The sequence below is a fragment of the Thamnophis elegans genome, chromosome 2 (assembly GCF_009769535.1).
Source record: "Thamnophis elegans isolate rThaEle1 chromosome 2, rThaEle1.pri, whole genome shotgun sequence".
In the NCBI taxonomy this organism is placed as follows: Eukaryota; Metazoa; Chordata; class Lepidosauria; order Squamata; family Colubridae; genus Thamnophis; species Thamnophis elegans.
In genome coordinates, this window is record NC_045542.1 from 9,806,144 (window position 1) to 9,819,161 (window position 13,018).

Here is a 13,018-nt window from a genome sequence, read left to right on the forward strand (position 1 = left end):
CCCACGGTCTACCGGCCTCGTTCCTTGATTGCGCTACATCACCTTTTGGCCCTCTGCACAGGTTAACTGGGGTAAAGAGCAGCGCTGGGGTTTCATCTAAACCAAACCAAACCAAACCCCCAGCGTTTGGGAGGAAACCCTGGAATAGCCGCGGGCCTCTTGGAAGAAGGTTAGGTTGGGCATCCCGGCACTCCCGCGCATCCTTTGGAATCTCCGGGAAGCCAAATTACGTCCTGGAAAGCGGAGGGGAAAGGCGACCGAATAAAGCTACGCTGAGATAGCAAGACTCCTTTCAGTGTGGCTTTATGTATTTTAAAGTTAGCAATAGCAATAGTAGTTAGACTTATATACCGCTTCATAGGGCTTTCAGCCCTCTCTAAGCGGTTTACAGAGTCAGCATATTGCCCCCAACAACAATCCGGGTCCTCATTTTACCCACCTCGGAAGGATGGAAGGCTGAGTCAACCTTGAGCCAGTGAGATTTGAACCGCCGAACTGAAGCTAACAATCAGCTGAAGTGGCTGCAGTACTGCACTCTAACCACTGCGGCACCCCGGTTGTTAGATTTATAGCCTGCTTTTTCTCCAGGAGCATCTTTTTTTTTCCCATTCCCCCCCAGTAAAGATGACCCAGTAATCTTTCACTGTGAGGCAGGTAGGGCTTCAACCTAGTCTAGGTGTCTATGGAGATTCTCATAGGCAGTGGTGGGTTTCAAATTTTTTTAGAAGTTCTTCTGTAGGTGTGGCCTGCTTTGTGGGAGTGGCTTGCCAGCCATGTGACTGGGTGGGTGTGGCCAACTTGTAAAATGTGGTGAAACTCACTTAACAACGCTCTTGCTTAGCAACCAAAACGTTGGCTCAGGAACTCTGGCATTTGAAGCACGCAAGTCTTAAAGCTGTCAAGTTACAAGACCCTTGCACCCCTAACCCTTTAGGGAAAAAAAACCCCAGGGGTGTTCAAACTTGAAAGCTTTAAGACTTGTGGACTTCAACTCCCAGAATTCCTCCTCTCGCTCTTCATTTTGATGATGGACGGGCGGGGGGAGGGAGCTGGAACCGGTTCTAAACGGCTCTGTAGATTTGTGGAACCTCTTCTGTAGAAGAGGTTAGAACTGGCAGGAACCCACCGCTGACTGTAGGTCATGGTTGATAACCTCATCTAGACAATCTAGTCTGGGCAACCTAGTCTAGTCCTTTCTGGGATTAGACCAACCCTTTAATTCAATTGCATCGGAGGTTAACAAATAGTTTGCCTTTGCCTCTGCGCCTCCGCCCAATATTTTAATTTACACCCACAACTCCATGGTTCTGTAGGAAGTTAGCACCCACCCCTCTCCTAGAAAAGTGAAATATTCTAGGAAATATTAAAAAGGCAGAATATTATATTTCCCTGGATGAGAAATGGAGAAACATGTTTTTTTAGGCAGGAAGCAAGACTCACTCTTAATAGCCCCCACCCTCCTCAGTAGCCGACAGCCAGAGCTGGGCTGCTTCCAGTTCAGCTCAGATTGGGCGAACCAGTAGTAGTAGTAGTAGTAGTAGTAGTAGTAGTAGTAGTAGTAGTGGCAAGAGGCTCCGCCCACCTGCCTGGACGCTTCTGCACATGTGCACACCCAAACTGATAGTAAAAAAATTAGCAACCCACCTCTGCTCACAGCAGATGTTACACACTTAAAAGATAAAGAGATAGCTAAGTCTATTCATAAGCATTATGTCCTCACCCAAGATCCAACAAAGGTAGGATTAGCCCTCTACCCATATAGCAACATAAATCACCACATGGCACCTGGGAAGATTACATCACCCAACAAGGCTCAACCAAGCTTGAGACTCAAAACACAACCTACAAAGTTACCCCTGCATGGCCCCATGGGAGTCTGGCAACCAATCAGAATACAAGCTCAAATTCAAAAGTCCAGAGAGGGCATGAAACCTAGGCACTCTTAGCATCTCCTCCCTTTTTCTTCGCCCAAGATCTTCAAGGCATGTGATCCTCTTCATCAATAAACCTTCTTTCCATGCAACTTCGATGAATCCAGTGTCTTTTTCCCCACTTGGAACTGAACCCAGATGGACATGACTTCCAACAGTTCTAAAACTTCAGAATTATTATTGGCGTAATAAAATATTAGCAGTAAACAAGTCACAGGTTATTTTATACAGCATGTAGTGTTAGAAACTGTTCATTCCAATTTCCAGGGTTTCAGTACTTTAATACATAAAACTCCATGTACCAATAAAAGAGAGTATCTGTAGCTCAGGGTTGAATTCCCATGTACTGTTAATCCTCTCACACAATGCAACTTTCCTCAACCTAGTAGTACGTATGTCATGCACCGCTAGATATAGTGTACTGATTGAGAATTATAGAAGTTGTAATCAAGCACAGCCATAGAAAATCAAATTAGGAAAACTCCAAGATTTCATTCTTAGCCTTTCATTTACAATAGGATCAAAATGGGTTTACCCAGTTTCTGTTACAAACACTAGAAGCCACAATGAACAAGAAGCAACTGCAGAACAGCTATTATATAGCAGAAATGCCCAATGTTTAATGCCATCAGTTATGTACTGTGATTGGCACATTCAGGGTTGCGTTCCACAACCGAATTACATCCAAAGCCCATTTTTGGAGGGCCTGGAGATTTTAAGGAATAAATGCATGCTGTAAACCACAATGTTTAATGCCATCAGTTCTGTACTATGATTGGCACATTCAGGGTTGCGTTCTACAACCGAATTACATCCAAAGCCCATTTTTGGAGGGCCTGGAGATTTTAAGGAATAAATGCATGCTGTAAACCTCTGCAGGGTATATGACACCCATCCGAAATTTTGGTTCCCACCCAAAAGGTACAAGGAGAAAATGCAAAATCCATCAATTTCTTTTTTTCCGTGACCCGTCAAAAGCGCGTTCCACAAAAGCGCAGTCGACGAAATCGCATATGTGACATCATCACAACGCGACGAAAAAGATCGAAAAATTGAAATAAAAATTAAATTACAGCAAGCCGATTCACATAAAGGTAAGGGTTAGGTTAAGGGTTAGGGTTAGAGCGTTAGCGTTACATTTAACGTTAGGTTAAGGGTTAGCGTTAGGTTTTTCGTTACGTTAAGGGTTAGGTTTAGGGTTAGGTTTAGGGTTAGGTTAAGGGTTAGGTTTAGGGTTAGGTTTGGGGGGGTTAGGGGAAGGTTTTAGCTTTATTTTTACATTTTTTGATCTTTTTCGATCTTTTTCGTCGCGCTGTGATGACGTCACATACGCGCTTTCGTCGTCCGCGATTTTGTCGTCCGCGGTTTTGTGGTAGAACCCTTTTTTTCTTCCATCTACTTCTGAAACTTCCTTTTGTTATGCAGAAGAAAGAAGCATCTTAACTTGATAATGTCCCTTGCCTCTTCCTTCCTTTTTTCATCTCCTACAACCCTGAAATTCTGTGCCTCAACTGCTAACTAAGACAATGAATTGCTGGAGCTCTATAATTCATATATGCCCAATGGGATGAGCCTGCCCCACTCGCTCTGGCAGTAGAGGCCTTGTACAGATCCTATCAGCCAAGGAATTTCAGGTGGTGAGGGTGAGGAGAAGAGCCAAGCTGGCAGGAATAGCCAATACTCCAGAAGACAGGCTTAAGATACAGAAGGATCTTGACAAACTTGAACATTGGGCACTGTTTAATAAAATGAAATTCAATGGTGAAAAGAGTAAGGTTCTACATTTAGGCAAGAAAAACGAAATGCACAGGTACAGTATAGGCAGAGGTGGGTTCCTACCAGTTCGCACCTATTCGGTAGAACCGGTTCGTCAAATCTACCAAACCGGTTAGAAGAGGTTCCACCAGTGGACCCGGAAAGCAGGCCACACCTACAGAAGAGGTTCCAAAAATTTTTGAAACCCACCACTGGTCCTCGGAGATGATTATTCTACACTATCATGCTCATATTTATAAAACTCAGGGCCTCTGTGAAAGGTAAGGATGACTACTGCGTTTGTGGTGCAATCAGAACATTGCGTGTGTTGAAGTTGTTTTAACGCAAACCAAATATGTCTTTTAAAAAACAAGTTTACATCCTATTCTTATGCATGCCAGTGCTGTGTGTGAGGTAATTTAAGGTGGTTCTGACAAGTGTCGTCGGCATCTTCATATCCCGTCACATGGGTGGCAAGCCACTCCCATCCAGTCACATGGTTGGCAAACCACTCCCACAAAGGAGGCCACACCCACAGAGTAGGTTCGAACAATTTTTGAAACCCACCACTGAGTATAGGTGGTACCTTGCTCAATAGTAGTAACTGTGAGAGGGATCTTGGAGTCCTAGTGGACAACCATTTAAATATGAGCCAGCAGTGTGCAGCAGTTGCAAAAAAGCCAACACAGTTCTAGGCTACATAAACAGAGGGACAGAATCAAGATCACGTGAAGTGTTAATACCACTTTATAATGCCTTGGTAAGGCCGCACTTGGAATCCTGCATTCAGTTTTGGTCGCCACGATCTAGAAAAGATGTGGAGACTCTAGAAAGAGTGCAGGGAAGAGCAACAAAGATGATTAGGGGACTGGAGACTAAAACATATGAAGAATGGTTGCAGGAACTGAGTATGTCTAGTTTAATGAAAAGAAGGACTAGGGGAGACATGATAGCAGTGTTCCAATATCTCAGGGGCTGCCACAAAGAAGAGGGAGTCAAACTATTCTCCAAAGCACTTTAGTGTAGAACAAGAAGCAATGCGTGGAAACTAATCAAGGAGAGAAGCAACTTAGAACTGAGGAGAAATTTCCTGACAGTTAGAACAATTAATCAGTGGAACAGAAGTTGCCTCCAGAAGTTGTGAATGCCCCAACACTGGAAGTCTTTAAGAAGATGTTGGATAGCCATCTGTCTGAAATGGTATAGGGTTTCCTGCCTAGGCAGGGGGTTGGACTAGAAGACCTGCAAGGTCCCTTCCAACTCTGCTATTGTATTGTAGCCTTCTCTGCCTCGCTCCTGTCCTCTGAAACATCTTGCCACTGGAGGGGAGATCTTATTTATTTATTTATTTATTTATTTGTCTTGTATGCCGCCCACTCCCGGAGGACTCCGGGCGGCTCACAAAAGACAAGGGAAAGGGGGAAAACGAGACAAAGACAACATATTAAAAACAAAACCAACATTCACAATTTCCGTGGAGGTAAATGCTTCTCAGCCCCCCCCCCCCCCCCAGCCTGCTGGAACAGCCAGGACTTGGTGGCTTTGCGGAAGGCCGGGAGGGTAGTAAGGGTCCGGATCTCAACAGGGAGCTTGTTCCAGAGGGCCGGAGCTGCAACAGAGGCTCTCCCCCGGGGAGTCGCCAGCCGACATTGGCTGGCAGATGGAATCCGGAGGAGACCTAACCTGTGCGATCTAATTGATCTGAGAGAGGTAATCGGCAGGAGGTGGTCTCTCAGGTACCCAGGTCCGATGCCATGTAGGGCTTTATAGGTAGCGACCAGCACCTTGAAGCGGATTCGGAGACTAATAGGTAGCCAGTGCAGCTCGCGGAGGATAGGTGTAACATGGGTGTACCTTGGTGCACCCACAATCGCTCGTGCGGCTGCATTCTGGACTAATTGGAGTCTTCGAACACTCTTCAAGGGCAGCCCCATGTAGAGCACATTACAATAATCCAGTCTGCCTCCTAATCTGCCTCCACCTTTCTGGTCTTCTGGAAAGGTCTTAAAACCTGGCTCTGTGGAGGTGGTTGGTTGGTTGAGAGACCAAAGCCTACCCCAACAATGCTGTTGATTTTTAACCTGTATTTTAATTTTAATGCTTTTATGCCATTCTAAATCTCACAGAGTCATTCTAGATAGTGAGACAGGTGGTGTATAAATTTAATAAATCAAATTAATCCTGAGGAAACTGGAGCTATTCCACTGGCTCGTTCTACCATACTGGGCCTTCAACTCACATTCAGCTGAAGAGCAGTAAGACTTTATAGAATTTGGACCATCTAACACACAGAAGTCCATCTGGGTGAAGTACTATATCTATGCTATAATGAATTCAACTAAAAAAGGGGAAGTATCTCCTTTGTCCACATGAAGGCAAAGCAACAGGATCTGTGACATTCTTGAACACAGAGGTATTGCTTTGCAGTTTAGTTTGCTTGACTTCTTGTTCCTTTGCAGTGTTTCCCCACCGTATCAACTCCCTGGTCCTTGCCCTTCAGTACCCAGTATTCTCCAGCCAGTATGGCCATTGTTTTAGTATTCTGGGAATTGTCCATACACCCCAAAGTGGCCATGGTTGTGTGGGAAGTTATCATCCAGTCCTCTCCCAGAAAAATGAAATATCCTAGGAAATATTGGAAAGGCAGAATATTTATCTGGATATGAAAAGAAAGAACCATGTTTTAAAAGACAGAATAGTTGCCTGTAGCTTCCTGCCCATCCCCACTGTTAATGGGCCATTAAGAAGGCCAAGCTAGTCCCTTTTACATAATAAAGACTTCTCCACTGCAGCCCCAGGGGGCTCAACTGACCACATGGCATCTGAGAACTCAACTAAAACTGGATTCAAAACACAGTCCAGAGAGTTGCCCTTGCATGGCCCTATGGGAGTCTGAGAACCAATCAGAATACATTTCTTACACAGGAACAGGAAACAGAGAGGTGGGACTAAACAGGTTATAAAAAGCCTAGCAAGCCCCTCCCTCAGCCCTTCACTTCTTCTCCACCAACGTTGAAGCATGTGATCACCTTTTCTGTTCAGGGCTCAAGCCATGTAGTCCTGTCCACCAATAAACCATCTTTCCAAGCAGCCTCCATGTCTCCAGTGTCTTTTTCCCCACTTGGAGCTGAACCCAGAAGAACATTTCTTTCATCAGTTGGGAAGCAGTGCATTACACTGGGCCAGGCAGTGGGCCTTTATATATTCTATCCGGACTTGCCTCATCTATTTTTTAAATAATTAGCTTAATAATATTAAAAAGAAAGCTGCACCAGCATATACGAGCATAATTATTTTGTAGCAATATTTTTGGGTCCCATGATAATTTAATTGAAATATCATATAGCATCCTTGGTAGGTAGTGTCCTCTTTGTAAAAGGATACAACAAGGGATGCCTATCAGAGCATGTGAACTGACATAGCTGCCATGACAGCCATTTTATCTGCATCACCTTTTCAAGCTCTTGAAATTTCCTCCTCAGTTTGCTATTAGAAGGAAAAAAGAAACAACTCTATGTTTCTGACATGCAAATATTAACCAACAAATCTTTGGTTAGCTGAAATATGTATTAGCACGACAAACAGGAGTCCCTACTATAACAGCTTTTTCTTCATATGCAATTTAAAAAACCCTGAACATTTAACACAGTAGCAATGTGTGTGTAAATCAGATTTGACATCTGATTTGACATGGAATAAGCTAATTAACTTTTGCAATGATTAAAGAAATAGGAATATTTTTAGCTATGAATTGGAACCAATATACAAAATCAATATTAGAATTTGCTACAACCTGTTTCAACTTCATCTAAAGCCACAGTAAAGGGCTAGACAAGATTCTATTGTATCCCAGTGCAGCCTCTTTCAACCTTCTGTATGGAGAAAATAAACAGCATTTGCTATGGGATTAGCATTAGCAGATTTATTTTTTAATATTCAGTTATTATTGAATCAGCCTTTGCTCCTGCCTATTGAGAGATTGGAGCAGATCTACTGCACTGTCCTCAAACCTGGTTACACAGCATCTAACACACAACTGCACAATAAATCTTCTGTAAATCAAATAAGAACTGCCACATTTATTCACCAGCCAAAACAAAGCATTATTTTGATCTGCTGCTCACAAAGTTATCCATCACAAAACACTCTTCAATGATTGTCAAAACAGTCAGGAACCATTTGAGGATAATGTAAAGTCAGTACAAATAACTGGTTGTGGCAACATTGGAATATATCTTGATTGCTGCTTCTGCTCCCCCACTTCTAATTGCTAATTTATCCTCTTGCTGCTGATTCAAGATGCGTTTCCACTGCTTGTAATCTTTTCACTAGTTCCAGTTTTTACAAACAAGTAGTTTGTTTTCACTGATAATGCTGGTGTTTATACTGCCTTCCAAGGATAAACACAGATAGATGGATGGATGGATGGATGGATGGATGGATGGATGGATGGATGGATGGATAGATAATGTATTTAAATAGACAGATGTTAAATTTTCTAATTGTCTTGATATGTACAACTTGTGCTATTCCCCCCAAAAAATATAAAAGTGGGGAGTACTCAGAACCATTCATTTATCACATTAAAACTAATTCACAAAAGATTTCACAATAAATAAAATTAAATGCTAAAAAGATGGATTCCAGTATTCCTTTTTCATTGCCATTATCTTTTTCTAATAATATATTCCCACGTGAAAATAATCTACCCTATCTAGAACATACAACTGTGCTTTTATCCTTCCTACATTTAATGGTACTGCCTGTGTATACATTTACTGTTTCACTTAAACAAAAGTGAAACCCTCAGCATTAATTCATCTACTTTGTGCTTCCTGCAGAAATTTCCTGACCTTTGAAGCCACCCATGGAAGATGTCATGTACATTTATTACAACTTAATCTGCGTGCTTGATTAATATATCCCTCCTTTTATTCAGGAGCAAAAAGTAATTGTACACTGTAGAGATCTCCTTTGATTACCAACTAAGTTGTATTCCTACTAGTAAATTAGTGATAGGAATTATCTTTTGAGGCAAATGACAGTTTTTCAAGATGATGCAGAAACACTAGGACATTATTATTAAATCTGCATCTTATCCTTAATTTAAGGCAGGGTTGTCAAACAGGCGGCCCATGGGCTGGATGTGTCATGCGCAGGCTACACTCACCCCAGTTCTTCTGATGGGAAAAACATCGTTAAACGTCACATGACAGTAACGTGACGTAAAGAGTTTGAAACCCGTGAGCTAAGGGCTCAAGGCATCTTATATGGAGATCTCAATATTATCCCCACAGAAGTCTTATGAGATAGTTTAGAATAGAAGAATGATTAGACTAAAATCATCTACTGGATTTCCAAAGTTGGAGTGGGTTTGAATATGATTCTACCAGTCAAGTACATCAATCTAGTTAAGTTTCTTTTCTTATCAGGGAGTGAATTCTACCACAATCAGTTTCACAGAGATGTGAACTCAGATGAAACAAAAAAGCAGCTCTAAACCACAGGGCCACATGAGTCCAAAAATGAACTCAGATGATAGATATATAAGCAGTCCCAAGTTCGAATATGCAGGTATAACCCTCAAACATCCTGGAAAAAGTGCGGGGCCAAGGAAATCAGGAGGTCTGCATGAAGCAACAGTTAATGTCCCATGCGTATCATCATCTCACTCTTCTGATTTCCCGTATGAAAAATCCTTCTCCCCTAACCCTAATATTTTGTCCAACAGGCCTCCATCTCATCAGCATCGTTTCCCTCCCTCATAGTTCAGCTTCTTCCACACATTTGTATGTAGATTTCTGCCTTCACACTAAGAATGTCTTCTTCCTAAGTTGACTTACTTATGACAGCATCCATATGGTTCCTTCTCTTTCTGATGGGTCTCATCTTGGTTGAGAGATGAGTGTTTGCCTGGGGAAGATACAAATAACACACTAAATATGGGTTGGAGAAATCTACCCTATTTTAAACAGGCAAATTTTGTTTGTATACTGTGGAGGGTTATCCTTTATTCCTTTATGCTACCACCCCATATCTTTAAATCCACCTAAAACATAGTTTAAACAGTTTAATTTAATTATGTGTCACTTTAACTACTGTGGCTTATTCAATACAACGTGGTTAAAATAAGCTATAACTTAGCCTAACATACAGATGTAATCAGTGATAGGATTCACCTAAACCTTTTGGGGGCACATTTAGAGTGACATCTGAGCCCCTAAGAATCTTTCTTATCTTGATTTAGACTAGTTTACCTTAAGCATAATCCAGCGTGCCATCTCAATCCGGTGTAATAGGGCAAATTATTATTATTATTATTTATTATATTTATGCACTGCCCATCTCACTCTGAAAAGTGACTCTTTTGGTTAAGCCGCCATTAGTCCTCCAGGAAAACGAGGCTACATTCAGGAGTGGCCTTGTAGCAGAGCTTCTCCTGCATTAAGAGGGACACAAAGAGGTGGGAATTTTAGGCACGGCTGGAAAATTCAAGGTTTTTCTTCTTTTGGTAGGCAACAACTAGTCAAGGATGCCAGGCCTGGCTTGTATTAATCTGCATGACTATACAAATGATGTTTTTTGTTTTGCTCTTCTGCTGTCTGGAGATTTCCAGTGCAGATCTAGACTAATTTGCTAGTCTGCAGAAAAATAGCAGGGACACCAACAGAAAAGAGTGGGACTGTGGCAATAAATAGTTGTGGCCCAAATTACGCAGTTAATCATATTTACTCTTTAAGTATCTTGAGATCAGGGGTGGGTTGCTGCCGGTTTGACTACTGGTTTGCGCTGCGCGTGCAAGGACTTCAATTTAAATTGTTCTTCGCGCATGCGCAGAACAATTTACAGTGAACTGCACATGCGCAGTCACTAAAATCCAAAATGGTGACAGCCCAGCGGCAGCGAGGGAACCGATTCAGGGGCATGGCAGGCCTAGGTGACTGCCAGTTCTGCGACCCAGGGCTGAATTCCACTACCAGTTTGAACTGGGCCGAACTGGGAGCAACCCGCCCCTGTTTGAGATACCCCAAAGGAGATGAGAAGCTATACGCAGGCAAAATACGAACTGGTATAGATAGATATATTGGAAGAATTAGTGAAATGTGCTGGCGTAAACAAAATTTTGCTAGCTTTCCTTTTCTCACATGTCCATATAGCTAGTCTTAGCGACCACTTATTGATCATTCTAAGTTACATGATTCCCCCCCCCAAAAAAAACCTACTTATGACCAGATTCTGAGGTTATGTCTCTCCCCCCTCCCCCCCAGTAATGAAACCACAGTCTGGATACTTGGCTACCAACTTGCATTTATGGCTGCTTGCAGTAACCCCCTGTGACTGCTATTTATATCTTTTCTGGAAAAGGACATTAGTTCCAGGTTGGGGGGTGGGTGGGGAGGTTCCATAATGAACAATGGGTTAATTTAATCACCACAGGGTTCACTTAAGGACTGCTGCAAAAAAAGTTTTTAATTTGGGGCCATTCACATGATGTCCCGTTTTAGAACCCTCATGACTTATGACCGTAATTGCCGGGCTCAATTATGGTCATAAGCTGAGGACTGCCTGTTCTAATTTTCGCTTGCTGCTTTCTACCCTTTTTCTGCATCTTACACATTACTGGAGTAACATGATACAAAAGGAGTATAGAGATTATTCTTGACCTTGTACCATAAGTGAGACCAGAATTTCTGTTGATAAGCAAGATGACGGTTAAACGAGTAACACCTGTTTTTATTACCTTTTTTGCCACAGTTGCAAGGCAAATCACTGCAGCGTTAAGTGAATCATGCAGTTGTCAAATGAACATATTGACTTTTCTTGTCAGAAGTCGGCTGGGAAGGCTGCAAAGACCTAGAGCCGAGGTGGCGCAGTGGTTAGGGTGCAGTACTGCAGGCCACTTCAGCTGACTGTTATCTGCAGTTCAGCGGTTCTCACCGGCTCAAGGTTGACTCAGCCTTCCATCCTTCCGAGGTGGGTGAAATGAGGACCCAGACTGTGGGGGCAAGTTGCTGACTCAATTTGCTAAAAAAAAATTGTAAACCGCTTAGAGAGGGCTGAAAGCCCTATGAAGCGGTATATAAATCTAATAAATAAATAAATAAATAAATAAATAAATAAATAAATAAATAAATAAATAAATGGTGATCACATCACTCAGGGATGCTCTTACCTATATGCCAGTTACCAAATACTCAAAATTTTGATCATATGACAATGGGGAATCGGTGATGCTGCAACAATAGTGGGAGGATTGTTTGTAACACACTTTTTTTCAGTGCTGTTGTAACTTTGAACAGTTGCTGAACAAAAGGCTTTAAGTTGTGAACTATGATAGAATATATAGCTGCTGTTCACTTTTACCCTGGTAAACTAAATTATGCATATGTAATGTAACATGTATAACTGATTTTCATTTGAGGAAGGTATTCAGTTCAGATTGTTTCTTGCTTCCACAAAACTTTGTGGAGTTTTTTTTGTAGTTTAATACTGCCTCTGTAACCGATATCTCATTTTGCATATCCAAAGGCTCTTCAAAACACAATCTGAGTGCAACCTGCTATATAGACATTTATCAAATCTCAGCAATGTTTTTCATTCTACCCTCCCTATTATAATTTTATTAATATTAAATTGATATTAATAAAAACATTGTTGCATATTTTGGATAATCACCTGCGAGCAATAGTATATTTAATATAGATCTTGATGTTAGACTTTATTTCCCATAATCCATCAGTCGGCAGTGTTTCAAAAGCTGGAATCCAAAACTAAATTAAATAAACCCGCTACTAGATCAAAATGAATTTAACAATAGAGTTAAAGGAGCCAGGCTTCAAAAGTTAGCCTTGCCACTAGATAGATCACAAACTACATAGATTTGTTATCAGCACCACGATGCAGTATAGAAACCGCCGAAAAGTCTGAATTGAGCCAAACCAATTGACAGCTACGAGGCTCCCGCTGTAGTTCTGACAACCGAATAGGCGGTGTTGCGGTTAGCTCCGCCCATTCAATTCTTCTTATCCTCCTCCTCTCCCCTCCTCACTCCTCTTCCTGTTTTCTGTCGTCTGGCGCAGGCGCCGTGCGGCCCTTTAAACGTGCGCAAGAAGTCCCAGCGATTACATTCTCTTGTTAGTTGTATCCTTCCGCATCGGCCCTGAGGGACTTTTTTATTTGGCTTTATTTTGCTTTTAAAGCTTCCAGTGTAAACCAGCGGCCTTTAATGAGGCTTAGAAGTTGCAGTCTTTGTATGGGAAAGATTCCTCTATCCCGGTGTGGTGACGTTTCCAAGAGATCCCTTTGAATCTTTGGAGGCTGGCGGAGGGAGA